Source organism: Priapulus caudatus, unplaced genomic scaffold (assembly GCF_000485595.1).
Source record: "Priapulus caudatus unplaced genomic scaffold, Priapulus_caudatus-5.0.1 Scaffold85, whole genome shotgun sequence".
In the NCBI taxonomy this organism is placed as follows: Eukaryota; Metazoa; Priapulida; class Priapulimorpha; order Priapulimorphida; family Priapulidae; genus Priapulus; species Priapulus caudatus.
Genome location: NW_014577146.1, coordinates 450,654 through 477,518, shown reverse-complemented (window position 1 = coordinate 477,518; position 26,865 = coordinate 450,654). Strand labels below are relative to the sequence as shown.

Sequence of the window (26,865 nt, the reverse complement as noted above, 5' to 3'; positions counted from 1 at the left end):
TTGGTGATGGTTATTGGGACAGAACGGGGTTCATTGAAATTTCGTGAGATCGCATGCAAAATGCATGCGCTGCGAATGCGGCCCGTACGCCGCTATTGGCTCGGGAAAAAACCTACCATTCCCTTCTACATGGCTTTACCTTGCTACTGATATGTGTATACATTCACTTCAATCGTTATTCACTTTTTAAAAGATTGTTTTTCAGAAACCCCACTTCATTTAACTTTAGTAAATTACGTTCGCCATTTACAAACAATCAGACCAATCAGAGGCTTACAATAGCCCATGGTTCTCGCTTGTATCTGTGGCGCTGCAGGAGGGATGATAGACTCGCTCTGATTGGTCTGATTGTTTGTAAATGGCGAACGTAATTTACTAAAGTTAAATGAAGTGGGGTTTCTAAAAAAACAATCTTTTAAGAAGTGAATAACGATTGAAGTGAATGTATACACATATCAGTAGCAAGGTAAAGCCATGTAGAAGGGAACGGTAGGTTTTTTTTCGCGCCAATAGCGACGTACGGGCCGCATTCGCAGCGCATGCATTTTGCATGCGATCTCACGAAATTTCAATGAACCCCGTTCTGTCCCAATAACCATCACCAAAATTATAAAAAATGTTATATGGGACAGAATTATTCGGTCTAGCTCTCTCAGTGCTGCAATCTGACCACGATAGACGCATTTTCTAAGAAAGATGTTCGAAGGAGGTTATTTCTCCATTTAACGGAGACAGCTGAAAAGTAAGCATTGTATTCTGATTTTAGAATCGTTTTAGAAGTATGACGAACGCAGAATGAGTAAATACTGTTGATATATTTTGGTATAGAGAGATAAAATGCAGTCTCAAGTTTGACCGCCATTGTCTTCACTCATATCTTACTTCTCACACTGTAGAATTAACGAAGTGTCTATGAGTAACTTGTAAGCCATGGAACTTGTTCGTGCCAGTGGGATTTATCCCGAATACCTGGTTTATTTTGCACCGTAATGCCTTAACATTTATGCCGTAACTGATGGGATTTCTTAGGCGACAAATTGCCATGCACATGTACATTTTATTGCAAACACGTGTAACATATATGTAAGGTAAAAGGTAACTGGTTGTTTTAGGACATCGGTAGCAGAATCAGACCTGCTTGTACACCAACGCACGAATAGCCGGTGACACCACTCCTTGTAAGAATGTGTTTATTATGATAGTATTTTCTTTCTTCTTTCAATGTTTACTTATGCAGTGGATCGAGAGATTCCGGCAGTTGTTTGGAGGCATGTAAAATTGGCATTAAACCCTAAGTAAATAAATAAGTAACAGACTAGGCCATAAGGGATGAGTTTGTTATCATCTTATCATCTTAGTGATATCGTTTCGTGTGATGCATCTATAGTAATAGGCTTCCAAATTATAATACACAGCCTATAACGTTCATCAATGTAACTTGGCAATTATGTTTGAATTAAGGATATTAATGTAATGTTCACACGTTTCACATCTGTAATCCGAGTCTCTGTTTTTTCTATTAAAGTTTACCGTGTATACTCAAAACGAAGAGTTATTGGTTATGCTTTCTGATGGCATATCGTCAACGATCAGAATAGTAAAAAAGAGTGAACCACTGCTCCAGACGTGTCTACACGGTGTCTAAGATGTCTACAGATGCAGCTGACCTAAGCCTGTCCACCAGCGACACTCCAGAGCCCCAGCAGCCAGACAACGAAGCCCTTCAAACCCTAAGTGAACCACCAAAGATGGACCCTGAGACCATAGACCATGCAGAGGCGACAGCCCGAGTTACCCAAAAGAGAGTCTCCAAAGCAACACCCAAGGCCCAAGAACTTTATACGAACTCTAAAGAACAACTTATGGCAAAAAATTAGATAGTGTTTGGGAAAAAACTAGAGACGCAATCGTAAAATTGAATAATTGCGATGATGACAGAACTATCATTCGGGCTAACATGCATGATACTAGGGTAGTGTTTGCAAAGTATAGGGATTTACAGGAACAGTTAAGCACTCTGCAGACCAGAGTTAACACAACCGACAGTCTGAAAGATCGCGAGGCATCGAAAGCAATTGGAAGGTTACGCGATGAATTTGTCTCCAAAACCCTGCAAGAGGCCCACGCCAGGTATAAAGAGATCCTAGAGACCCTGCCTGCTTCATCACATAGATCATCATCCAGAAGATCAGAGAGTAGCAGTGGAAGAACGGACGCTGTGCAGTCTATAGCCCACAGTATGAGGAGGGCTACGATCGAGAAGGAAGCCCCGAAATTAGAAGAAGAACGACTGAAGATCAGAGACTCAACATCGCGAAGACTAGCAGAGGTAGAGATTGAGGCAGAGCGCAAGAAAGAAAGAGCCAGGTTACAAGAGGAAGAAGAAGTGGAAGCTGCTGCAAATGCCCGGAAGCAGACCGAGCTCACAGCACAACTTTCCACCTTAGAAAGCATCACATCAGGGCAGTTACGCACAAACGGAGAGCCAGATATTGATTCGGTGTTATCCGGTATCCCTCAAATATCAAAGAGAACCATGGTGCAAAATTTCGTCCTTTCCAGTAATGCCACCCAAGGTGAAGCAGAAATGGATGCAGAGACGGAGAGCGGTGAAGCCGTCAGTCACTCTCCCGAGATAAGGTCGAACATGGGTCAGGAAAACCTTCATAGGCCACACAATGCCACGGCACCTCATATAGGTAGTAATGTCCCTGACCAGGCAGTTCAAGGGTGGCTCCATCATTTTACAAAACGCGATCTCATCGCGGCCGGGTTAGTGAAGTTTGACGATGCGCCAGAGAATTTCCGCCCCTGGAAATTATTGTTTCGAAACGTAGTGGACCATGTCCATCTCAGCCCAAACGAAGAGCTCGACCTGTTGGTCAAATGGTGTGGAGCCAAGTCGGCAGAGCTGGTGAAAAGGATCTAAAATATAATAATATTTGATCTGTAACCTACATAGGCTTCCGTGAAGTGTTCCCGTCAGTTTGCGCTATTATTATCATCTACCATAGTTTATTCTGGATTTTTACTAAACGTTCAAATGTAGTAAAAAATTTTAAATTTTTAAATTAACGGTGAAGTGGAAAAAGTACATACTAAACAGTCCAAAAGTAAAGAAACAGAATTTCCCGAGGTGGGATTCGAACCCAGAATCAATGGTTTTGGAGTCCGATGCTTTATCCATTCGGCCACTGGGGCGGTATGGTTGCAGATCATGATTAACACGTTGGAGATGTTAGGCTGTACGCACCGCCATCTATTGACGAATAGAATTTTTTTTAATTTTTAACTTTTTAACTTTTTTAAATTTCTCCCAGTCACCCAGACGTGGTTATTCTGAATATATCTTTAGTTTTCCGCTAGGCTACGTAATTCACTAGTTACGCGCGAACAGACTAATTCGGCTGAACAACTTTATATATATAAGATAACTATAACTCGGCTGAGTATAAATCCAGCTCACCAGTTCTTGTGTGACGCCGATAAAGTATTCGTAACCAGGGCTGATCACAATTCCCCCGTTGGAAAAATCTGGCCATTCTCTTGGATCGTGGATGAGTATCTTTTGTTTAAAAAAACGCATCACATGCTGTTGGATATATCAGAGACGATACTCATAGAAGCATATAATAATTAAGTATACATAGTAAGCAACGGCATTGATTCACGAACGCACTGCATCATGCCACAGGAAAATGTCTTGCACGAACGATAGATGAAGTCAAACATACTCACCATGTATCCGGACGCTACGACGACATGACCGTTCATCGTGTTTTCAAGTGAGCCAATCGACAGCTTCAGAGATAGACCTTCGGAGGTGCCCGTACCCCGTGCGTACTGGTTAATATAAAACAGCAAGAGCAATTGGGAGATAGCAAACCTCCGCCACAACGTAACAGTCCCCCCATCTTGGTGGTACACCCAATATAGAGTTTGATGAAATTTTCAGAAATTAGAAAAAAAGATCCAGGATTGTGTTTTTTTGTTTGTTTGTATTTTTATAAATTTTAAATGCGTCCGAAGTCTTTTCCATAAAAAAAAAAAAAAAATCCTGGATCCAGATCTGTTCCGGATCACCACCAAAATCTAATCGATTGGTTCTTGGCCCAAGACGAACTCGTCCAAAAAAATTCATAAAAATCCGTCCGTAACTTTTTGAGATATCCTTTTGACAGACAAACCAACCAACCAACTAACAAACAAACAAACTACGTAACAGGGGCGAAAACATAACCTCCTTGGCGGGGGTAACAAGCTGCATCAACAAGATCTGGCGCAGTGCAAATGTCGCGGGAACAAACGCTTCTCTGCACGGACGTCTTTTCCATGAATTTGACGATCGTTCAATAATTTTTTCGATCTCTTTTAGAGCTCTTTGGGGTCATATGACCAGACGTCTGTCACTGTCGGTTTGTTTATTAATGATTCGTCCATATGCCTTATGACACGTGACCACTATTAAATCACTACCGGTTCATTACCCTGTTAGGTCAGAGGATGTGACGTGTCATCGCCCGACCAATCGGAGGGCCGGCAGCTCATGCACTAAAGGCGACGCAATGTTTTGTGGTTGCATTATTTAGGCTGGCTATCGTGTATGGCAATGACATACACATGGAGATGGGTGGATGGTTACTGGTAATTTAAAACGAATTCTGTCTGTTTTTCAGGCACAAATGTGGTGTCGGTTAGTAAATTCGCGATATTTTCTTAAAACGCCGGACAACATATGTCATAACTCTAATGGTGCACAGCTGAAGTACATGGCTACCTAACTTTAATATTGCCACTCGGCCGAAAACGGTCGAAATACTATTTTTCAGCTCCTCAAATTTAATTCTTAAGTATAGGATCCTATGGAGGATTTAATAGTGGTCTGTTCTGTTATGCGCCAGTCCCACATACACGACGCACGGCCCGCGCGTGAATTTCCCCCCCCCCAAACGGTATAACATAGCGAAGAATTTAGCGCCTTCTGATTGGCTGCTTCGATTTAAAAGCAAAAAACCTTCAAAACAAGAGAACAAACGCCATTTGTATATGTTTGTTTTGGTTTATGATCGCTAGATAAGTAAGTTTTCTGATGTATTTTTCATGAAAAACACATATTTTACTCATTAATATAACATATAATATCACTATAACTGCAATTCTTAGTGCAAATGTGTTATTTTCATCTCAATGAGAGGGTCTGAGCTCTCGTAATACTACATACGTACGTATACACGCACTCGTTCAATATAGCCCTTCGCTTTGCTTTCGCAGGAGGAAGGAGCGAAGGGCTATAGTACTAGAGCTATACGTACTCGTACTCGAGTCTCGTTGACGCTAAACTGAACAAAAAGTTTTCTGATGTATATTCCATGAAAAACTTAAAACACACATTTTACTCATTAATATAAAATTTACTATATATATACTTACTATATAATTGCAGTTTTTTGTGTACATGTATTTTCAAATGTAGACAAGTGCTAACAGTAACACATGTGTCGTTTAATAACAAATGTTTGTTTACTTTTTGCTCAGTCTAGCGTCAACGAGTACGAGTACGTATAGCTCTAGTAATATAGTCCTTCGCTCCTTCCTCCTGCGACAGAGCGAAGTGCTATACTATAGTACGAGTACGTATACGTACGTATGTAGTATTACGAGATCAAGCCCTGTAGGATGTAGACAACGAAATGAGGATGTATGCGTCACCAACAGAATCTGTCTCTTCGAAGCTTTATTACGTCACCACTAACGTGTACGAAACACCGACGATGACGATGACGATAACGATGATGATTGCGTATACACTGCATAGCCTGATGCCTGTTAATACCACAGACTAACGGATACACAGACTGGACACTTTGTATACCCGGCTTGTTAAGCGTTTCGATGGTGCTGCCCCTGGCGAATGAAGCGGTCAATACTCGAAATGGCATCGGGGGTGTCTATATTCAAGCCGGTACGGGAGATTACGGTACGCATATATTTGCTAATATATTGACTAATCGTGCGTCAATAAACTCAATATTCATTAGCTGATGGTGTAATAATATAGCTGGCGTGTGCGGTGGGTGTGCTTACACTCACGTTACTACAGACTACAGAAGCTAACGCTGACAATCGCAGGTTTTTCTCAACAATTTGCATTCGCCCAGCGAACCGAGCTTTCGCATATTTTGTACACCAGAGGTCGCCACCGCGAGGACGATGCTCATTAGACAGTCTACGGTATAGCGAAGTAATCTGTTATCCGAACGTATTTGTGATGTATAGGCTCTGGTGTTTAAATCGCACGTAGTGATTATTAGTTCGCGTGTTATGGTGGCGTGATTGTCTTACGCGTCGAATTGCGCGCGATGATGCAAGGAGCAAACGTGCTGCTGTTGCTGTGTAATTGGTTAATGTGTTAACTGCTTGTTTAGCACGCGTTACCGAATAAATACTTATTACTTCCCACTTATTACTTCCTACTTCTCACTTCTCACTTCGTGACCGGCATCCCCCCTCCGTATCTCTCACTGGATGACCGGAACCAACCCCCCCCCCTTTTCTCGGTGCTCGGGTGTTTGGCTGCCTCTGCCTTGTCGCGATCCTTGTGATCGAATCGTAAAGGACGGGGAGTAACGGCCCTGTCAGGGTGCGCGGCGACAACGGCAACCGGACCTATACCACGGCCAATGGTAGTAGTCAAGTAGCCCGTTAGGTGGAGGAATAGGAATCCGTTACACTATAAAATAATAGTGCTAAGTGAACTCACGCCTGCAGGTATGGAGAATCCGCGAATATCTATGTCTTGTGACGTCACGCGCGTGTTAGCAATACCAACCGGATATCATTAAGCTGTGTGCCAAAAACACAACACTTTTATTACGTTTTTTAAATGTCAATTATAATTCAGAAGACATGCAGGTTGAAGGTGACAGAACATATTCTGAGTTGGAAGTACTGAGCGATTCAGATGGTGAAGCATGTAGTGATGAAGACTCTGATTTGGAGGTGGAAGACGGGGAATTCTTGTAGGACACAACAATTTTTATAGGCTATTACGATCCAAAGTTTTTCTATATACAGTTCAAATATTGACATGTCTGTATTCATATTTGTTCACTTTCTTTGGGGGTCTGCAAGTATTAAAGTTAAGAAATCAAATATGATAAATGCCATTAAACATACTGGTTTGAATATGGTTGACATTTGAACTAAATTTGATAGTTAAATATTAAAATAGATTTGTAGCTATTTGCGTACTGAATGTAAATAAAGAATAGAAAGTTATGTTTAATTACCGGATTGCTAAATTTGGAGGCATTGATGTGATTTGGAATTGTAAATGTATGCCAAATTATGTTTTCTTTTATAGCGATAAAATACCTGATTTTAATTGTGATTTATTTGCCGTATGAGAGAAACTGTTCAGGTGATTTCTCTTGTCCGCATGATTTTGAAGACACTATATATAATATATGAGAAATGAAGTGGTCGAAAAGAAGTGCTATATATTAGGAGAAAATGCTGTTTCATCAAATCGAATGTTTTGTACACTGGAGATTTGTTGGAAGATTCCAGCTATCTGCAAATCAACAACATGAAAACAAAGTTTATAAGCAAACCTGGTCGATGGATCAGTGGTTTCCTCTCCAGCTAATCTAGCTAAATAATGGGGGCCCGGGTGGGGGCATATTTGGGGGCGTCTGGTGGGCACAACCCACCAGTAAAAAATTCTGGCAGCGGCCATTCATGATACCTGGGACTATGCCGAACATTTTCCAACGGGTTTCAGAAGGGTTTCTTTTAAGCCAATCTAGCTAAATTTTAGGGGTGGGGCATTTGGGGGCGTCTGGCGTATACATACACCACTGAAATATTCTGGCAGTGGCCATCCATAATACATGGGACTATGCCAAACATTTTCCAATGGGTTCCAGAAGGTTTCCTTTCCAGCTAGTCTAGCTCAATTTTGGGGTCCCGGTTATGTAAGTCTGGCTGATACGCCCCACCACTGAAAAATGCTGGGAGTGTCCATTCATGATACCTGGGACCGTGACCGTGCCGAACATTTTCCAATAGGTTTCATAGAGTTTCCTCTCCAGCAAATCTAGCTCAATTTCGGGGTGCCTTTCAAATGACCTCACTGACCACACCCACCACTGGGTGCCCGGCAGACGTCCATATCCTTACATGGGTATGTACAGGAATCATTGCTATATACATGAAAAATGGTTTCCTTTCCAGCTAGACATGCGTCTAAACAGAGGAATTGCTCCGACCTGTGATTGGAGGATAAAAATAGACCCCGCCCACTTTTCCAATTTTGCTAATTAATTAGACTAATCGCGCTTCTATAGACTCCAAATTTACAGAGATTAAGGCGTGCAAAAGAAACATGTGTCTATAAAAGCTAGAATTTATAGAAATGTAACTCAAATCGTTCGCTCGATATAACAGTTAGTACACGTTCCTACCGGTCATAGCATAGCGTATGCGGCGGGAGTGGGCGGGGTCTATTTTTATCCTCCAATCACAGGTCGGAGCAATTCCTCTGTTTAGACGCATGTTCAGCTAGGCTGGCCCCCCTGGGTTTCCGGTCTATAGTCACGTGGGCGAGTACTTTGACGTGTATATCAACGAATTTGTGCCAATACGTGTATGCCGTATTAATATAGGTTTAGTTTAATTTACAACCGGAGAGTTTTATTATTTTGAGTGGTGAGAATGTATAACAGATTTATCGTAGATACCAGTGTACAGTGTGCTATTCGAGAGGAGGCCTGTCCGGGTGTCAAGGGATTCGGGTATCAATTGTACAATGAAGTAATTTGTTTTGAAGCTATGTTGGATTGTGTAGCTATCTTATTGATGCAGATTTTATGTAAAAACGAGATTGCTGTATATATATCATGTATTTATTAGTTTTCTTGTGCTACATTGCAGGGGCTTTTCCGTATATGTTTCTTCCTGCTATTAATTTTGTTTGGAGTAATAAACGGGCTGACCACCCTAACTTTTGGACACACCATACCCTAACTACTTCTTTTTTGCTTGTCATGGAAATTTGATCCAAGGGCAGGACCCACACTACGACAACTACAATATTTTCTTATCGAGTCTATGTAATTCTTGTAATCATAGCTACTTGGGTTCAATAGGTTTATATTGTAATCTCCCACTATCATAAGCTATTTATTTACAATTGTGGCATGCTCGATCTTAGTTTCGAAATGTTTAAGGAAGTAATCCTTTTTTTGACTTTGTGGTCTGTAGACGACTCATACCATATTGATTCAGTCTTAATTGTCTTGCCCTTAGCGTGGTGTTGTTATGTTGTGTGTGTTGTGTGTTGTGTGTGTGTGTGTGTGTGTGTGTGTGTGTGTGTATGTGTGTGTGTGTGTGTGTGTGTGTGTGTGTGCGTGTGTGCGCGCGCGCATGAGCGCTATAGCAAATGCACGCGTGAAGGAAAGCAAGCGACAATAGTACGCAAGCGCTGAACACACTCAAAAAACAACTATTTTCTTCCTACAGTTATGTTGCAGTGACACTTACACTGCCCTAAAATGCTGTCATTCTCTCCACACAATGTCACGCTCGCCGGGACCGAGGTGAATTCACGTGTACAGATGAGGGAATCGTCATGGCAACAATAACCACAGCAACGACGCCGAGTTAGGGTCAACAAACCTCTTCCCACGGTCGTACCACTCCACCTACACGCATGCGCGTGCGCACACACACATACACACACGCGCGCACACACACACATACATACGCACACACACAACACATACATAACGCACACACACACACACGCACACACACACACACACACACATGCACACACCACACACACACACACACACACACACACACACACACACACACACCAACCACACCACAGACTCACACCACACACAATCGTACAAACACCGAAAATAGAAGAGGGAAGACAGTCAAGAGTCCATCAAAAAATAGCAATATCAATTAAACGGGCACGAGCATGATCATGAGATGTTACGTGAGAGCAGATTGCATAATATTTGCAAAACTATTAATAATATTACCTAGCACATCCTCTGTGCGCAATTCATACTGGGCGAGAGTACAATAGGGAGTATTTCCTGTAAACAAATGACGCAGTAAACTGAAAAACATCTACCTGTTGGACTACGTATAGAAATAAATATTATATTTATATTCTACTATATTATAATTACATAGATAAATATGTGCGTTGTTATTGTTTATTAATATTTATTATTTATTATTATCATTATACTGTATTATCATCATTCATCATCATCACAGCAGGCAGCAGCAGCAGGCAGCATCATAATGCAGCAGCTCAGCAGTGCAGCAGCAGCAGCAGCAGGCATCATGCACAAGCGTAGCATGCGTGTTATATATGCATTAATGCATTCATTATGCGTTAGATCATTACGTTGTTTACCTTGGGACTAACTGGATGCTTTCATGTATGGCAGTCTGCAGTTGCACCACGTTTACCACGTGTTTAGTTCGACACTCTAGCAAACAGTTGCTCATCGTGTAATCTCGATAGAGCTCATTTTTGTTATTGCCTTTCCGCGCACATGTCATCCACATTGTCCCGCTTCTTAAAAAGAACGTGTGAGCAATTCAGATATATTATTCCACTGTATTTATAGCCTTTTTATGTCAAACAACACACAAAGCCCAGCTACAGATTACGTGCAACTTATAGTCCGCAATGATCCTACATGTTACTGCGTGGTCCAAACCACCCAGATTAAATTTTCACTGCGTGTAGGCCTATCCCGGATTAAATACGCAGTAGTCCGGACAAGGTAGTCCTACTTGAGGTGGGGTAGACGCGCTTCAAGCGTGCTAAAATGGTACCGTAGGTGTTACTATTGCCCTGCGCTGCGTTGTTATACGCGGAATGTACTTGTCCGTAATGTACTGTCTGTGAATTTTGTGTCTCAATGCTGCAGTTTAAATTAATATTTATTTTCCTTTAATATTAATATTATTTATTCTGTAGATGGAGCATGAATGTGACCGACCTGCCCCATTCTGTATACGCGCTGTCACGCCCACGCGCGCGCACACGCATGTGCATACATGTATTGCCACGCACTCGCACACACACACGCACGCACGCACGCACGCACGCACGCACGCTCGCGCACTCTTTTTCTCTCTCTCCCTCTCTTGTTTTAACATGTTTCTGATTGCATCTATGACAAATACGACATACGCATATACGCTCTCCTATGAACACTATTTGTCATAGAAAAGATTGGTTCCAAATGACAATATTTGGCGAGTCAACTCTCGTTCTGCTTGACAGCTGAAATTCACTCGGCTTGCGTTCATAATAGCGCTTCTAAACTCCTATGATGCGCACAAAACACAACAATATTTGTCATAGGAAGAATCCAAATAGTGTCATAGGAGAGCGTATATGCGTATATGTCGTATTTGTCATAGATGCTAGCAGAACAGGCTGCTTGTTCACATACGCATGCACGCGAACACACACGCACATTGCTTGCATAAAATACCTAGTAAAAACACGAGGCACATCACAGCACGTTAGAGCGTGCTCTGTATAATCTGTACAAGGAACCTGCGTTAGAAAGACAATTAAATGCGATACTCGTGTGCGCTGCTTCTCTAATCTTATTGACACTATAATGGGCACAAATTAATCCGTTTGATTCCAATGCGCTCGTGTGAAAAATGTTGCGACTTTTTATATTATTTGATTAGCCGCTGCAATACACTCACTACATACTACTCGGCCCCCCCCCCCCCTACGTGCCATCTACTCATTTCCAAAGAGACGATAACATCAAACTGGACAGTGCACCATGACATGGGACAGAAATTGCGCGGGTGAACGCAGCAATCCATTCACGTGAAAAATTACAGTTTATGACAAGTCAATTAAAAGTATTTAGAGAACAATAATATATACTATACTATTATATATATATATTATATAATATATGATATATATAAATTAGCGGGGACCCGTGAAGTGGATATCCCGGAAATCAGCTGGCCTTTAACATCAGTGTGACCGCGTTGGTTTGAAAGGGAAAATACCCCCAAAAAATTTAACTATCTATCGATCCATGCATCATCCATGCATCCAATCATCCATCCCATTCCCATTGCCATCCCATGCCACCCATCTTATTCCATGCCATCCCATCCCATTCCCATCCCGATCCCATCCCATCATCCCCATCCCATTCCCACCCATCCCAATCCCATTTCATATGCCCATCCCATCCATCCCATCCCATTCCTCTCATCGCATTTGCATGCCATGCCTAGCCATGCCATGCCACTGCCATGCCAGTGCCATGGCCATTGCCCATCCTCCCATTGCACCGCATCCCAATCCCATGCACCGCATCCCATTCGCGCTCCCCGATCCCATCCCATCCCATCCCATCCATCCCATCCCATTCCTATCCCATCCTATCCATCCCAATCCCATCCATCCGCATCCCATTCCCAATCCATCCCATCCCATCCCATCCCAATTTCCCATCCCAATCCCATCCCATCTCCCAATCTCCATCCCATCCATCCCATCGCACCGAGCCATCCCATGCCTGCCATTGCCATGCCATGCCCATGCCCATGCCAATGCAGCCCATACATTGCCTATGCCATGCATCCCATCCCATCCCATCCACGTATTTCCCATGTAAAACAGTAAACAATAAATAGAAATCAAAGATAAAAGCCATGTAAACATTGAAAAAGCTAGCGGGGATACCGGACGTTGCCGGGGAATCAGGGCGTTATCTGTGGTGAGACCGCTTGGTATGAAAGAAAATACCCACAAAATCGTTAACTATCTATCTGATCCATGCATCCATCCACTCCATCGCATTCCATTGCCATCCCATTCCCTGACATCGCCCGCATCCCATCCCCATATTCTCCTATCCCATCCATCTCGATCGCATTCCCATGCCATTTCCAATGACATCCGAGCCATCCATGCCATCCCTCCCAATTCTCATTCTATCACACGCATTTCCCATCCCATGCTATCCATGCCATGCCATTTGCCATGCCATCCCATCCCTGTCATTGCCACGCATGCTCATCTTCCCATTGCCATCCCTCCCAAACAAACAATAAAAAATAAATTAAGGACATCACAAAGATAAAAAACATTAAAATAAAAAATAAAAATAAAATAACAAAATAAAATTATATAAAAATTAATAATATTTTGATCTGTAACCTAAATAGGCTTCCGTGAAGTGGTTCCCGTTCAGTTTGCGCTATTATTACTATCTACCAGTAGTTTACTAGATTATTTACTAAACGTTCAAATGTAGTTAAAAAATTTTAATTTGTTTAAGATTAACGGTGAAGTGGGAAAACTACATACTAAAGCAGTCCAGAAAGTTAAAAAACAGATTTCCTCGAGGTGGGATTCCGAACCGAATCAATGGTGTTGTGAGCGTCTTGTATCCATCGGGCCAACTGGGCGGTATGGTTTGCAGATCATCATTAACACGTTGGAAGATGGTTAGGCTGTACGACCGCCATGATGACGGTAATAGAATTTTTTTTTAATTTTAACTTTTTAACTTTTTTTAAATTTCTCCCGTCACCCAGACGTGCGTATCTTGAAAATATACTCTTTAAGTTTTCGCTAGGCCTACGTAATTGCACTAGTTACTGCATGCGAACAACTTAATTCGGCTGAACAACCATTTATAGTATATAAGATAACGATAACTCGGCTGAGTATAAATCCAGCTCAACCAGTTCTTGTGTGACCGCCGATAAAGTATTCTAAACCAGGGACTGATTCAGCAATTCGCCCCGTTAGGAAAAATCTGTGGCCATTCTCTTGGATCTGGATGAGTGATCTTTGTTTAAAAATAAGCATCACATGCTGTTGGACTATATCAGAGACGTACTCATAGAAGATTAATAATAATTAAAGTATACATAGTAAGCCAACGGCATGATTTCACGAGAGCGCACTGCATTCTTGCCACAGGAAATGTCTTGCACGAACGATAGATGAAGTCAAACATTACTCACCATATGTAACCGGACGCTTACGACCGACATGGGACCGTTCCATCTGTTTTCAAGGGTGAAGCCAATCGACAGCTTCAGAGATAGACCTTCGGAGGCTGCCCGTACCCTTGACTACTGGTTAATATATAAAAACACAAAGCAGCAATTGGGAGATAAGCAGACCTCGCCACAACGTAGACAAGTCCCCCCATCCTGTGGTACACCGATATGACTTTGATGAATTTTCAAGAAATTAGAAAAGTAAGATCCAGGATTGTGCCTGTTTTTTTGTTTGTTGTTGGTTATTTTTATAAATTTAATGGCGTCCGGCAGTCCTTTTACCATAAAAAAGAAAAAAAAAAAAATCCTGGATCGAGATCTGGTTCCGGATCCACCACCAACAATTCTAATCGATTGGTTTCTTGGCCCAAGAGAACTCGTGCCCACAAAAAGAATTTCATAAAATCCGTCCGTAAACTTTTTGGAGCATGATCCTTTGACCAGGAACAACACACAACACAACCAAACTAACAAACAAAACAAAACTACGTAACACAGCGGTGCCGAAAACATAAGCCTCCTGGGGCCTGGGGCCCCGGGGGGGACAGCTGCATCAACAGAATCTGGCGCAGTGCAAATGTCGCGGGAAAAGGCTTCTCTGCACGGACGTCTTTCATAATTTGACGATCGATTTCAATAAATTTTTTTCATCTCTGTTAGAGCTCTTTGGGTCATAAGTGACCAGACGTCTGTACAACTGTCGGCTTTTGTTTATTTAATGATTCGTTCCATATCCTTAATTGACACGTGACCACTATAATAAATCCACCAGACTACCGGTTCATTACCCTGTTAGGTCAGGAGGATGATGACGTTGTCATCGCCCGCCAATCGGAGGCGCCGCAGCTCATCACTAAATAGCGGACGCAACTTGTTGTGGAGTGATTATTTAGGCTGGCTGATCGTGTATGGCAAGATGACATACCACATGAGGATGGGTCGGGAGGGTTACTGGTAATTTAAACGAATTCTGCTCTGGTTTTTTCAGCACACAATGGTTTGCGCGTTAGTAAATTCGCAGATATTCTCTCTAAAAACGCCGGACACATTGCTCATAAACCTCTAATGGTGCACACAGCTGAAGATACATGGCTACCTAACTTTAATATTGCCACTCGGCCGAAAACGGTCGGACAATACCTATTTTCAGGTGCCTCAAATTAAACTTCCTTAAGTATAGGATCATATGGAGGATTTAATAGTGTCCTGTCTGTTATGCGGCCGAGTCCCACATACCACGAGCACGCGGCCGCGCGTGAATTTCCCCCCCCCCAACGCTATAAAAACAAAGCGAAGAATTAGCGCGCTTCTTGATTGGCGCTTTCGATTAAAAGCAAAATAACCTTCAAAACAAGAACAAACGCCATTTTATATGTTTGTTTTGGTTATATGATCGCTACGATTAAGTAAGTTTTGCTGATGTATTCTTTCATGAAAAACACATATTTACTCATTTAATATAAGAGCACTATAATTCCAGGTATAAACTGACAATTCTTAGTGCAAATGTGTTATCTTCATCTCAATGAGAGGGTCTTGAGCGCTCGTAATACTAACATTACGCTACGTTACACGGCACTCGTTCAATATAGCCCTTTCGCTTTGTCCTTGTTCGCAGGAGGAAGGAGCGAAGGCCGCTATCAGCTACCGTAGAGCTGATACGTACTCGTACTCGAGTCTCGTTGAGCTAAACGAAACAAAAAGTTTTCTGATGTAATATCCATGAGAAAACTCTAACAAACACACTTTTACTCATTAATATAATTCACCGTATATATATTACTTACTGATATATTGCAGTTTTGTTGTACATTATTTTTCAAATGTAGACCAAGTGTAACAGTTAACCACATGTTGTCGTTGTAATAACAAAATGTTTGTTTACTTTTTGCTCAGTGCTAGCGTCAACATACGGAGTACGAGTATTTAATGCTCTAGTAATTAGTCCTTCGGCTCCTTACCTCCTGCGGACCGAGCGAAAGTGCTTATATATAGTACGAGTACTTTACGTATACGTACCGAATGAGTATTACGAGAATCAAGCCTGTAGGGATGTGAGACAACGAAATGTAATGTATCGCAGGCACCAAACCAGATCTGTCTCTTCGAAGCCTTTATTACGTCACCATAACGTGTACGAAACACACGACGATGACGGATTAAGACGATAACCGATGACTGATGCGGTATACAACTGCATAGCCTGACTTGCTGGTCTAATACCACAGGACTAACGGGATACACAGACTGGACACTTCTGTATAGCCCGGGCTTTGTTAAGCGTTTTCGATGGTGCTGCCCCTGGCGAATGAAGCGGTCAATACTCGAAATGGCATCGGGGGTGTCTCATATATCAGCCGGTACGGGAGATTACGGTACGCATATATGCTAATATATTGACTAATCGTGCGTCAATAAATCGAATATTCACACGAGGGACTATAGCTCAAGACGATGTGAGCGTAAACTCAGAATTTTAGAAAATTTATCATCACTTCCGCGCGCATATATTTGCTAATATATTGACTAATCGTGCGTCAATAAACTCAATATTCAGAGCGAGTATGGGGGTGTCTATATTCAAGCCGGTACGGGAATCATTTGCATAATATATTCTAGATATATTCCCAGATATAGCGTTTTTCAAGTTTTCTACAGAGCATGATAGGTACTAGATTTATCACGTGTTGCATGTTATATACGTTTGCAAATAATAAATTCGTTAGGACGGCAATGACAGATGCAGTGACTCACTGACTGTTGTGCACACGAACAGAGACTGTACTTATTGATTGTTTAATTATATGTAATCATAATATCAATGTAAACTAATACAAGATACAATCTTGTGAAGTTAACAGTTAAAAGTTAGGAAAAACACTAATTGGTTCGGTGATCTGTGTAACTCTGCTGCCCTTTGTTCTGTGAAAAATACCAGTTAAAACGATATGCAATTTGTAAATAATACACCACATCACATGACACATGTAGATGATCATGTACTGTGATGGAGCACGACGATACGGCCTCGATACAATTGTTTTCAGTTAGCATTTGCATACAATTCTGAATAGTAAATAACGCAGACACCAGGCGACGCCACATTACGGTTCATCATTGCATAACAACACTTGATTGGTTGAACCAGAGCTAATCACCAACACGCTCTCTCAGTGCTGCAATCTGACCACGCTAGACGCATTTTCTAAGAAAGATGTTCGAAGGAGGTTATTTCTCCATTTAACGGAGACAGCTGAAAAGTAAGCGATTGTATTCTGATTTAGAATCTTTAGTGAAGTATGACTAACGCCAGAATGAGTAAATACTGTTGATATCATTTTGGTATAGAGAGATAAAATGCAGTCTCAAGTTTGACCGCCATTGGTCTTCACTCATATCTTACTTCTCACACTGTAGAATTCAACGAAGTGTCAGGAGTACATGTAAGCCATGGAACTTGTTCGTGCCAGTGGGATTTATCCCGAATACCTGGTTTATTTTGCTACCGTAATGCCTTCAACATTTATGCCGTAACTATGGCATTATCTTAGCGACAAATTGCCATGAACATGTACATTTTATTGCAAACACGTGTAACATATATGCTAATAGGTAAAGGTAACTGGTTTTTTAGGGACATCGGTAGCAGAACCAGACCTGCTTGTACACCAACGCACGAATAGCCGGTGACACCCACTCCTAGTAAGAATGTGTTTATTATGATAGTATTTCTTTCTTTTAAGTTTACTTATGCAGTGGATCGAGAGATTCGGTAGTTGTTTGGAGGCATGCAAAATTGGCATTAAACTCTAAGTAAATAGATTAAGTAACAGACTAGGCCATAAGGGATGAGTTTGTTATCATCTTCATCTCAGTGATGATTGTTTCGTGTGATGCATCTATAGTAAAAGGCTTCCAAATTTGATACACAGCCTATAACGTTCATCAATGTAACTTGGCAATTATGTTTGAATTAAGGATAATTAATGTAATGTTCACACGTTTCACATCTTTAATCCGAGTCTCTGTTTTTCTATTAAAGTTTACCGTGTATACTCAAGACAAGCGAGTTAGTGGTTATCTTTCTGATGGGGATACGGCCCAACGATCAGAATAGTAAAAAGGAGTGAACCACTGCCCCAGACGTGTCTACACGGTGTCCAAGATGTCTACAGATGCAGCTGACCTAAGCCTGTCCACCAGCGACACTCCAGAGCCCCAGCAGCCAGACAACGAAGCCCTTCAAACCTTAAGTGAACCACCAAGGATGGACCCTGAGACTATAGACCATGCAGAGGCGACAGCCCGAGTTACCCAAAAGAGAGTCTCCAAAGCAACACCCAAGGCCCAAGAACTTTATACGAACTATAAAGAACAACTTATGGCAAAATTAGATAGTGTTTGGGAAAAAACTAGAGACGCAATCGTAAAATTGAATAATTGTGATGATGACAGAACTATCATTCGGACTAACATGCATGATGTTAGGGTAGCGTTTGCAAAGTATAGGGATATACAGGAACAGTTAAGCACTCTGCAGACCAGAGTTAACATAACCGACATTCTGAGAGATCGTGTGGGATCGAAAGCAATTGGAAGGTCACGAGATGAATTCGTCTCCAAAACCCTGCAAGAGGCCCATGCCAGGTATAAAGAAATCCTAGAGACCCTGCCTGCTTCATCACATAGATCATCATCCAGAAGATCAGAAAGTAGCAGTGGAAGAACGGACGCTGTGCAATCTATAGCCCACAGTATGAGGAGGGCTACGATCGAGAAGGAAGCCGCAAAATTAGAAGAAGAACGACTGAAGATCAGAGCCTCAACATCGCGAAGATTAGCAGAGGTAGAGATTGAGGCAGAGCGCAAGAAAGAAAGAGCTAGGTTACAAGAGGAAGAAGAAGTGGAAGCCGCTGCAAATTCCCGGAAGCGGACCGAGCTCTCAGCACAACTTTCCACCTTAGAAAGCATTGCATCAGGGCAGTTACGCACAAACGGAGAGCCAGATATTGATTCAGTGTTGTCCGGAATCCCTCAAATATCAAAGAGAGCCATGGCGCAAAATTTCGTCCTTTCCAGTAATGCCACCCAAGGTGAAGCAGGAATGGATGCAGAGACAGAGAGTGGTGAAGCCGTCAGTCACTCTCCCGAGATAAGGTCGACCATTGGTCAGGAAAACCTTCATAGGCCACACAATGCCACGGCACCTCTTCACATAGGTGGTAATGTCCCCAACCAGGCAGTTCAAGGGTGGCTCCAGCATTTTACAAAACGCGATCTCATCGCGGCCGGGTTAGTGAAGTTTGACGATGCGCCGGAGAATTTCCGCCCCTGGAAATTATCGTTTCGAAACGTAGTGGACCATGTCCAGCTCAGCCCGAACGAAGAGCTCGACCTGTTGGTCAAATGGTGTGGAACCAAGTCGGCAGAGCTGGTGAAAAGGATCCGTGCAGTTCATATCAACCGTCCAGCCACTGTGCTCACTGAAGCATAGAAAAGGCTCGAAGAAAACTTTGGCCAACCCGAAATAATCGCGATCGCTTTGTTCAGCAGGGTGAAAAACCACAAGAAGATTATGAGGGCTGACCACGGAGCATTAAGGGATTTTGGTGATGCGCTCCTGATGCTCGAGTATGCTAAAGAAGATGCAAGCCTACCAGGGCTCGAGTATCTGGACACATTTATGGGCATCAACCCGTTATCAAGCAAGCTACCCGAGGAGCTGCAAGACAAATGGAGGTCTCGAGCCCATCGCTACAAGCAGGTCAATGACGGACGCTTTCCTCCATTTACATTCTTCGTGAAGTTTGCGAGGGACATTGCATCCGAGAGGTGCGATCCTAGCTTCTCGGTCCGCCTGACAGAACCTACAGAGGCCCAGGTACCGTACAGACCATCTAGCCAGAGATACCACAGACAAGCTATTTCGGTTAGCAAAACTGAGGTATACCAAGGTAATCTGTTGCATGACCGCAGCAGCAACTGTCCATTGCACCAGAAGGGCTCGCATTCAGCAGTTAACTGTCGTTCGCTACCGAGAAAAGATCTGGATACACGGCGGGATCTGATCAAGAAATCCGGACTGTGTCTAAGATGTGTCGCCACAACATCACACAGGGCAAGAAGCTGTAAAGCCCATGTTAAATGTACAGGGTGCGATAGCGATCGACACCTTGCCATACTACATCCAGGACCGCCGACACCGCCCATGGTCAACAGAGTAGAGGTCGCCCAAGTGCACGGCGGGGAGTCAAAGGAAGACCCCGTCACCACCTCGTGTACTGAAGTATGTGGGTCCCGGATCGGAGCAAAGTCCTGTGCTAAGATATGCCTAGCTAAAGTGTATCACAAAGATCGACCCGACCTTGTTCTTCGCACATACGTTGTCATGGATGATCAGAGCAACCGGTCCTTAGCGAAATCACAACTGTTTGAGAAGCTTGGCATTAAGGGAGATGCAATGCCATATACATTGAACACCTGCTCTGGTAAATCCAACGCTGTAGGCCGCAGGGCAAATCACCTGGTCATAGAATCGCGTAATGGCGCAATCAGTATCCCACTGCCAACTCTTCTGGAATGCAACGAGATTCCAGAAAGCAAAGGAGAGATACCAAGCCCTCACGTGGCTGCTCATCACCCGCACTTGCAGACACTTTCGAAAGCGATACCCGAGGTAGATCCAGATGTAGACATCCTGCTACTCTTGGGAAGAGACGTACCCCAGGTTCACAAGGTCAGGGAGTCCCGGAACGGTCCCAACAATGCGCCCTGGGCGCAGCGACTGGACCTTGGATGGGTGATCCTAGGAGAAGTCTGCATTGGAAAAGCCCATCACAAGAATCAGGTTAACACATTCCGCACGCAAGTCCTGGAGAATGGCCGACCGTCTCTGTATGACCCATGTCACAGACACATCACCGTGTCCGAAGGCTATACGCCTGCTAGCAATCCTGCCAGAGCGCACACTGGCAAGTTTGTTCATGGCCAGTGCATCGATGATGTTGGTAAAGATGTTTACGTCAGAACAGGAGATGATGACAAAGTCGGATCCAGTATTGAGGACCGAGAATTCATTAAGCTGATGGACAAGGAGTTCTACAGAGATTCTGAGGGGAATTGGGTAGCGCCTCTACCCTTTCGCGAACCAAGACGTAGGCTTCCCAACAACAGGCAACAAGCTGCACGACGAGCTAGAACACTGGATGCTAGCCTAAAGAAAGATCCTGTGAAGAGACAACATTTTGTGACCTTCATGCAACGTATCATCGACAGTGGTCATGCAGAGATCGCCCCACCTTTAGCGGACGGAGAGGAATGCTGGTACCTACCTCTCTTCGGTGTTTATCACCCCAAGAAACCAGACCAGGTTAGAGGCGTGTTCGACTCATCTTCACAGTTTGAGGGCGTGTCACTCAACAACGTATTGCTGACCGGTCCAGATATGGCCAACAGTCTCTTGGGTGTCTTGATTAGATTCCGCAAAGAACCGGTGGCCGTGACTGCTGACATTCAACAGATGTTTCACTGCTTCATGGTCAGGAAGGACCATAGGAACTTCTTGCGCTTCTGGTGGTATGCGGATAACGATCCAGGAAAGAGTCTAGTTGAGTACAGAATGTGCGTGCACGTCTTTGGCAACAGTCCATCTCCAGCCGTTGCCACCTATGGATTGAGGAAGGCCGCACAAGCCGGAGAGGAAGTTTTCGGGACAGATATGAAGGAATTCGTCGAAAGGAACTTTTACGTCGACGACGGGCTCGTGTCACTCCCAACAAGCGAGCAAGCTATAGACTTGGTGAAAAGGACACAATCTGCGTTGAGTAAAGAAGGCAATCTGCGACTTCACAAGATCTCGTCGAATAGCTTAGATGTGATGAAAGCATTTAAGTTGGACGACCTAGCCAAGGATCTCAAGGACTTGGACCTAGGCGTCGACGCACTACCATTACAGCGGAGCTTGGGCTTAGCCTGGGACCTGAAATCCAACACATTTACATTCCAAGTGTCCGACGAAGAGAAGGTCTACACTCGACGGGGAATCCTATCCACAGTCAATAGCTTATACGACCTCCTCGGATTTGTCGCGCCTGTTACAGTCCAGGGAAAACTCCTACTCAGGAATCTGATCACGGAAACGTCTGACTGGGATGAACCACTACCAGTCGAACACAAAAAGGAGTGGGAGGAATGGAGAGATTCGTTAAAATCACTCGAGCATCTTCACATTCCTCGAACCTATACAGACACACCGCTCTGCGATGCCACCAGGAAAGAAATTCATGTGTTCGCCGACGCATCCGAGAAGGCCATTGCTGTAGTAGCCTACCTCAAATCGACAAACGTGGATGGCAACCATAAGCTCGGATTTCTCCTTGGCAAGAGCAAGGTCGCACCAAAGCATGGTCACACTATACCAAGACTTGAACTGTGCGCTGCCGTACTCGCGGTCGAAATCGCCGACCTGATATCAGAACACCTGGACATCACACCCGATGCTGTCAGATTCTACTCAGACAGCAAGGTAGTCTTGGGGTACCTGAATAACCGCACAAAACGGTTCTACACTTACGTCGCCAACAGAGTTCAACGTATATTGAGGTCGACCTCGTCTAACCAATGGTCGTACATCCCCACTCATCACCAACAAGACCTGTCGCTGCAGAAAACCTTTCAGGAACCACATGGTTACAAGGACCAGACATCCCGAAATCACCAGAAGGTTTGGAGGGAATCTTGCAGGCAGAGAACGCGTTTTCCATCGCAGACGATGATGCAGAAGTTCGGCCTGAGGTTAAGGTATTTGATACCATGGTAGCCACCGATGTGCACCTTACAGATTCGAGATTTTCTCGTTTTTCGAGATGGAACGTCCTTGTAAAGGCTGTCGCGCGCCTGACCCGCATTGCAAGATGCTTAAAGAACAAAACCTGCACAGCGCGCGGTATCTGGCATCTTTGTCCTCTCAAACCCGAAGATTTAGAAAATGCGAAGAAGACTATACTCCGCAGTGTACAGAAAGAAGTCTTCAGCCAGGAGGTATGTGCTCTACAGCAGAAGCACAGTTTACACAATGCCAGTCGTCTGTTAAACCTCAACCCATACCTGGACGAATGTGGGATTATGAGAGTTGGAGGCAGATTGAAGTTTGCGCAGCTAGACTTCGAAGAGCGTCACCCGGTTGTGCTGTGTGGAACCTCACATATATCTACACTGTTGGTTAGACACTACCACGAACAAGTACAACATCAGGGTCGTCAGCTCACAGCTGGCGCCATAAGACATAATGGATTTTGGATCCTAGGATATAAGCGCCTGGTGTCAAGCGTGATTCAGAAGTGTATTCCATGCCGCAAACAACGGGGTAAGCAAGCAGAGCAAAAGATGGCAGATTTGCCTGTTGAGCGCCTCATGCCAGAGCCGCCCTTCTCCTGCGTCGGTGTAGATGTATTCGGGCACTGGTTTGTAACAAAGTGCCGCACACGTGGAAACAGCTCTCAAGCTAAACGTTGGGCAGTTCTATTCACATGTTTTTCTACTCGTGCTGTCCACATCGAGTTGGTAGAATCCATGGATACCTCCTCATTCATTAACGCTGTCCGTAGATTTCTAGCCATTCGCGGACCGACTAGAAAATTCTTCTCTGATCGCGGAACTAACATTGTTGCTGGCTCCAAGGAATTGGATGTTGAGAAGGTGAAGGATCATCTTCTGGAAAAGGGGTGTGAATGGTCTTTCAACCCACCTCATGCATCTCATATGGGAGGAGTCTGGGAGCGTATGATCGGTATTGTACGGAAGATTCTCGATGCTATGTTCGCCAACCTCGGCCCCACGCATCTCACCCACGATGTGCTTCTCACCTTCCTAGCTTCCTGCAAGACCATTGGTTCCAATATCTGATGACGCAGATATGCCAGAAGTTCTCACACCTACCATGCTCTTGACCCAAAAGACAAAGTTTCTGTCTGCACCTCCCGGTTCCTTTGTAAAGGCAGACATATTTGGCAAACAGTGAAGGAGAGTGCAATACCTCACAGACGTCTTCTGGTCGCATTGGAAGCGAGAGTATCTGCCGACTCTCCAACCACGCGTCAAGTGGCAGAAGGACCAAAGAGGAGTGAAAGAGGGAGATCTCGTACTTATACGTGATAAGGCTGCACATAGGAATGATGTAGAGGCCAGTAGGGAGGATCGATGCAGTAACTCCCAGCAGGGATGGAAAAGTACGAAGAGTGGAAGTAACAGTATGCAAAGGCGGAGTACGAAAAAACCATGTTCGACCAATTCAGGAAGTTATCCTTTTATTGGGCAAAGATGAAATGTAGAGTGATATTAAAAATAACAGACGGGGAGTGTGATGGAGCACGACGATACGGCCTCGTTACAATTGTTTTCAGGTAGCATTTGCATACAATTCTGAATAGTAAATAACTCAGACACCAGGCGACGCCACATTACGGTTCATCATTGCATAACACTTAGAAAGATGTTCGAAGGTGGTTATTTCTCCATTTAACGGAGACAGCTGAAAAGTAAGCATTGTATTCTGATTTTAGAATCGTTTTAGAAGTATGACGAACGCAGAATGAGTAAATACCGTTGATATATTTTGGTATAGAGAGATAAAATGCAGTCTCAAGTTTGACCGCCATTGTGACTTGTCTTCACTCATATCTTACTTCTCACACTGTAGAATTAACGAAGTGTCTAGGAGTAACTTGTAAGCCATGGAACTTGTTCGTGCCAGTGGGATTTATCCCGAATACCTGGTTTATTTTGCACCGTAATGCCTTCACATTTATGCCGTAACTGATTAGGCGACAAATTGCCATGAACATGTACATTTTATTGCAAACACGTGTAACATATATGTAAGGTAAAAGGTAACTGGTTGTTATAGGACATCGATAGCAGAACCAGACCTGCTTGTACACCAACGCACGAATAGCCGGTGACACCACTCCTTGTAAGAATGTGTTTATTATGATAGTATTTTCTTTCTTCTTTCAATGTTTACTTATGCAGTGGATCGAGAGATTCCGGCAGTTGTTTGGAGGCATGTAAAATTGGCATTAAACCCTAAGTAAATAGATAAGTAACAGACTAGGCCATAAGGGATGAGTTTGTTATCATCTTATCATCTCAGTGATATCGTTTCGTGTGATGCATCTATAGTAAAAAGCTTCCAAATTATGATACACCGCCTATAACGATCATCAATGTAACTTGGCAATTATGTTTGAATTAAGGATATTAATGTAATGTTCACACGTTTCACATCTGTAATCCGAGTCTCTGTTTTTTCTATTAAAGTTTACCGTGTATACTCAAGACGAAGAGTTATTGGTTATGCTTTCTGATGGCATATCGTCAACGATCAGAATAACGTCACTCTAAAATTCTGCGTCTGGGAATCGCTTACTAATGGCGTCGCTAAGCATCTCTTTACTGAGCACAACACATATTGAACGATATATTAAAACACAACATGAATATTTTATAATAATATATATATATATATTACTAGCAAAGTAACCGTCCTTCGGACGGTGGGAATTCATGAATGAGTGTATTAGTGTTGTAGCTAACCTAAGGATCAAGGGCTTCTTTGTAAAGTATGTTTTTGGTCTTTGTGTGCTGTGTGTGAATGTACATCGCCCTGGGTTTTCCTACTTGTGAGAGGGCAACATAGAGCATGCCATGGGAGAAGACAGGTGTGGTCAGGTGCAAGCCTATGGTAGTGGAAATCTGTCGTTGGGCTTTGTTTATTGTCATAGCATAGCAAAGGCGGATAGGGAATTGCAGTCTTTTAAATTGAAATGGAAGATCTGATGTTGAAGGGATGAGTAGTATGCGTGGTATGAATAGGGTTTTGCCAGTTGCTGGTCCATGTAGGATGACGACGTCTATGACGTTGGCATGGCAGGCTGTGACTCGACAACGTGTTCCACTGGTGATGTTGGGTGGGTCTAAAGATCTGAGGACAATGATGGGGGAACCAAGTTTAATAGTAAGTTTGTGTGGTGGTAAGCCTGCGGTATTAAGGGAATTCAAGAAATCCACAGGGAAATGGACAGCTTCGTTCACAGTTCTTCCAAAAAAGTGGCGACTGAAATTTATTAGCATTGTCGTAAAAAGAATATTAAATTGATTTATTTTAGACCAAGATCATAAATAAAGTCGAGAAATAGAAATTAGTCTTCCTAAACAATATTTTTCCTATCATTTTTCCATCAAAATATGTATCGGGGTTTAAAGTTGTAGAAAATGAACACATTGAATGATAGTTTTGGTGTTTTTGACTTTAAAAAGAAATTAGCGACCTATCGACCTACCCTTTAAAAAAATTGATTTGGAACCGTAAACAGACATTTTTTTATTTTATGCCTAATATCGAATTATATCAGCAGTTTGTAAGAATTGATATTTGAATTGAAATCCCCAATATCAGCATTTTGTTTGGTCAGCAGTTAATAATTTCAGGAGCTTTCTCGAACTGCTGAATGTATTGTTGGCAAAACATGTTAAACCCCCAGACAGCCCCACAGACAGTGATTACCGATTCCCCTCATGGGACTCCCCTGGGATATCCCAAAATCCATAATGATGCTCTTCACGACAATGTGCTCACCACATCTTCACGTTCGGTTCAGTTTGACACCGAAAACTTTGTAGCTGAGTTAAATACACGTTAATATGTACCTTTATCTCCTGTAGGTTTTCCAATTTCTGCATGAATTCCCTTAACTTAAAAATAAC

At 43.1% G+C, this 26,865-nt stretch overlaps 1 protein-coding gene and 1 long non-coding RNA gene across 2 annotated transcripts in view; both read right to left on the bottom strand.

Annotated features, from left to right (window-relative positions):
• LOC106804735 overlaps positions 1 to 26,865 on the bottom strand; it is a 124,694-nt gene that overhangs the window by 58,871 nt on the left and 38,958 nt on the right. The gene's annotated exons all lie outside the window — the stretch shown is intronic.
• The window catches only part of LOC106804752, a 10,247-nt gene continuing 455 nt past the window's right edge, over positions 17,074 to 26,865 (bottom strand). Inside the window, exons 2-3 of the long non-coding RNA XR_001393358.1 lie at positions 25,024 to 25,028; positions 17,074 to 17,105 (exon numbers count right to left, since the gene is read on the bottom strand). This is a non-coding gene — a long non-coding RNA (uncharacterized LOC106804752). The remainder of the gene's footprint in view (positions 17,106 to 25,023; positions 25,029 to 26,865) is intronic.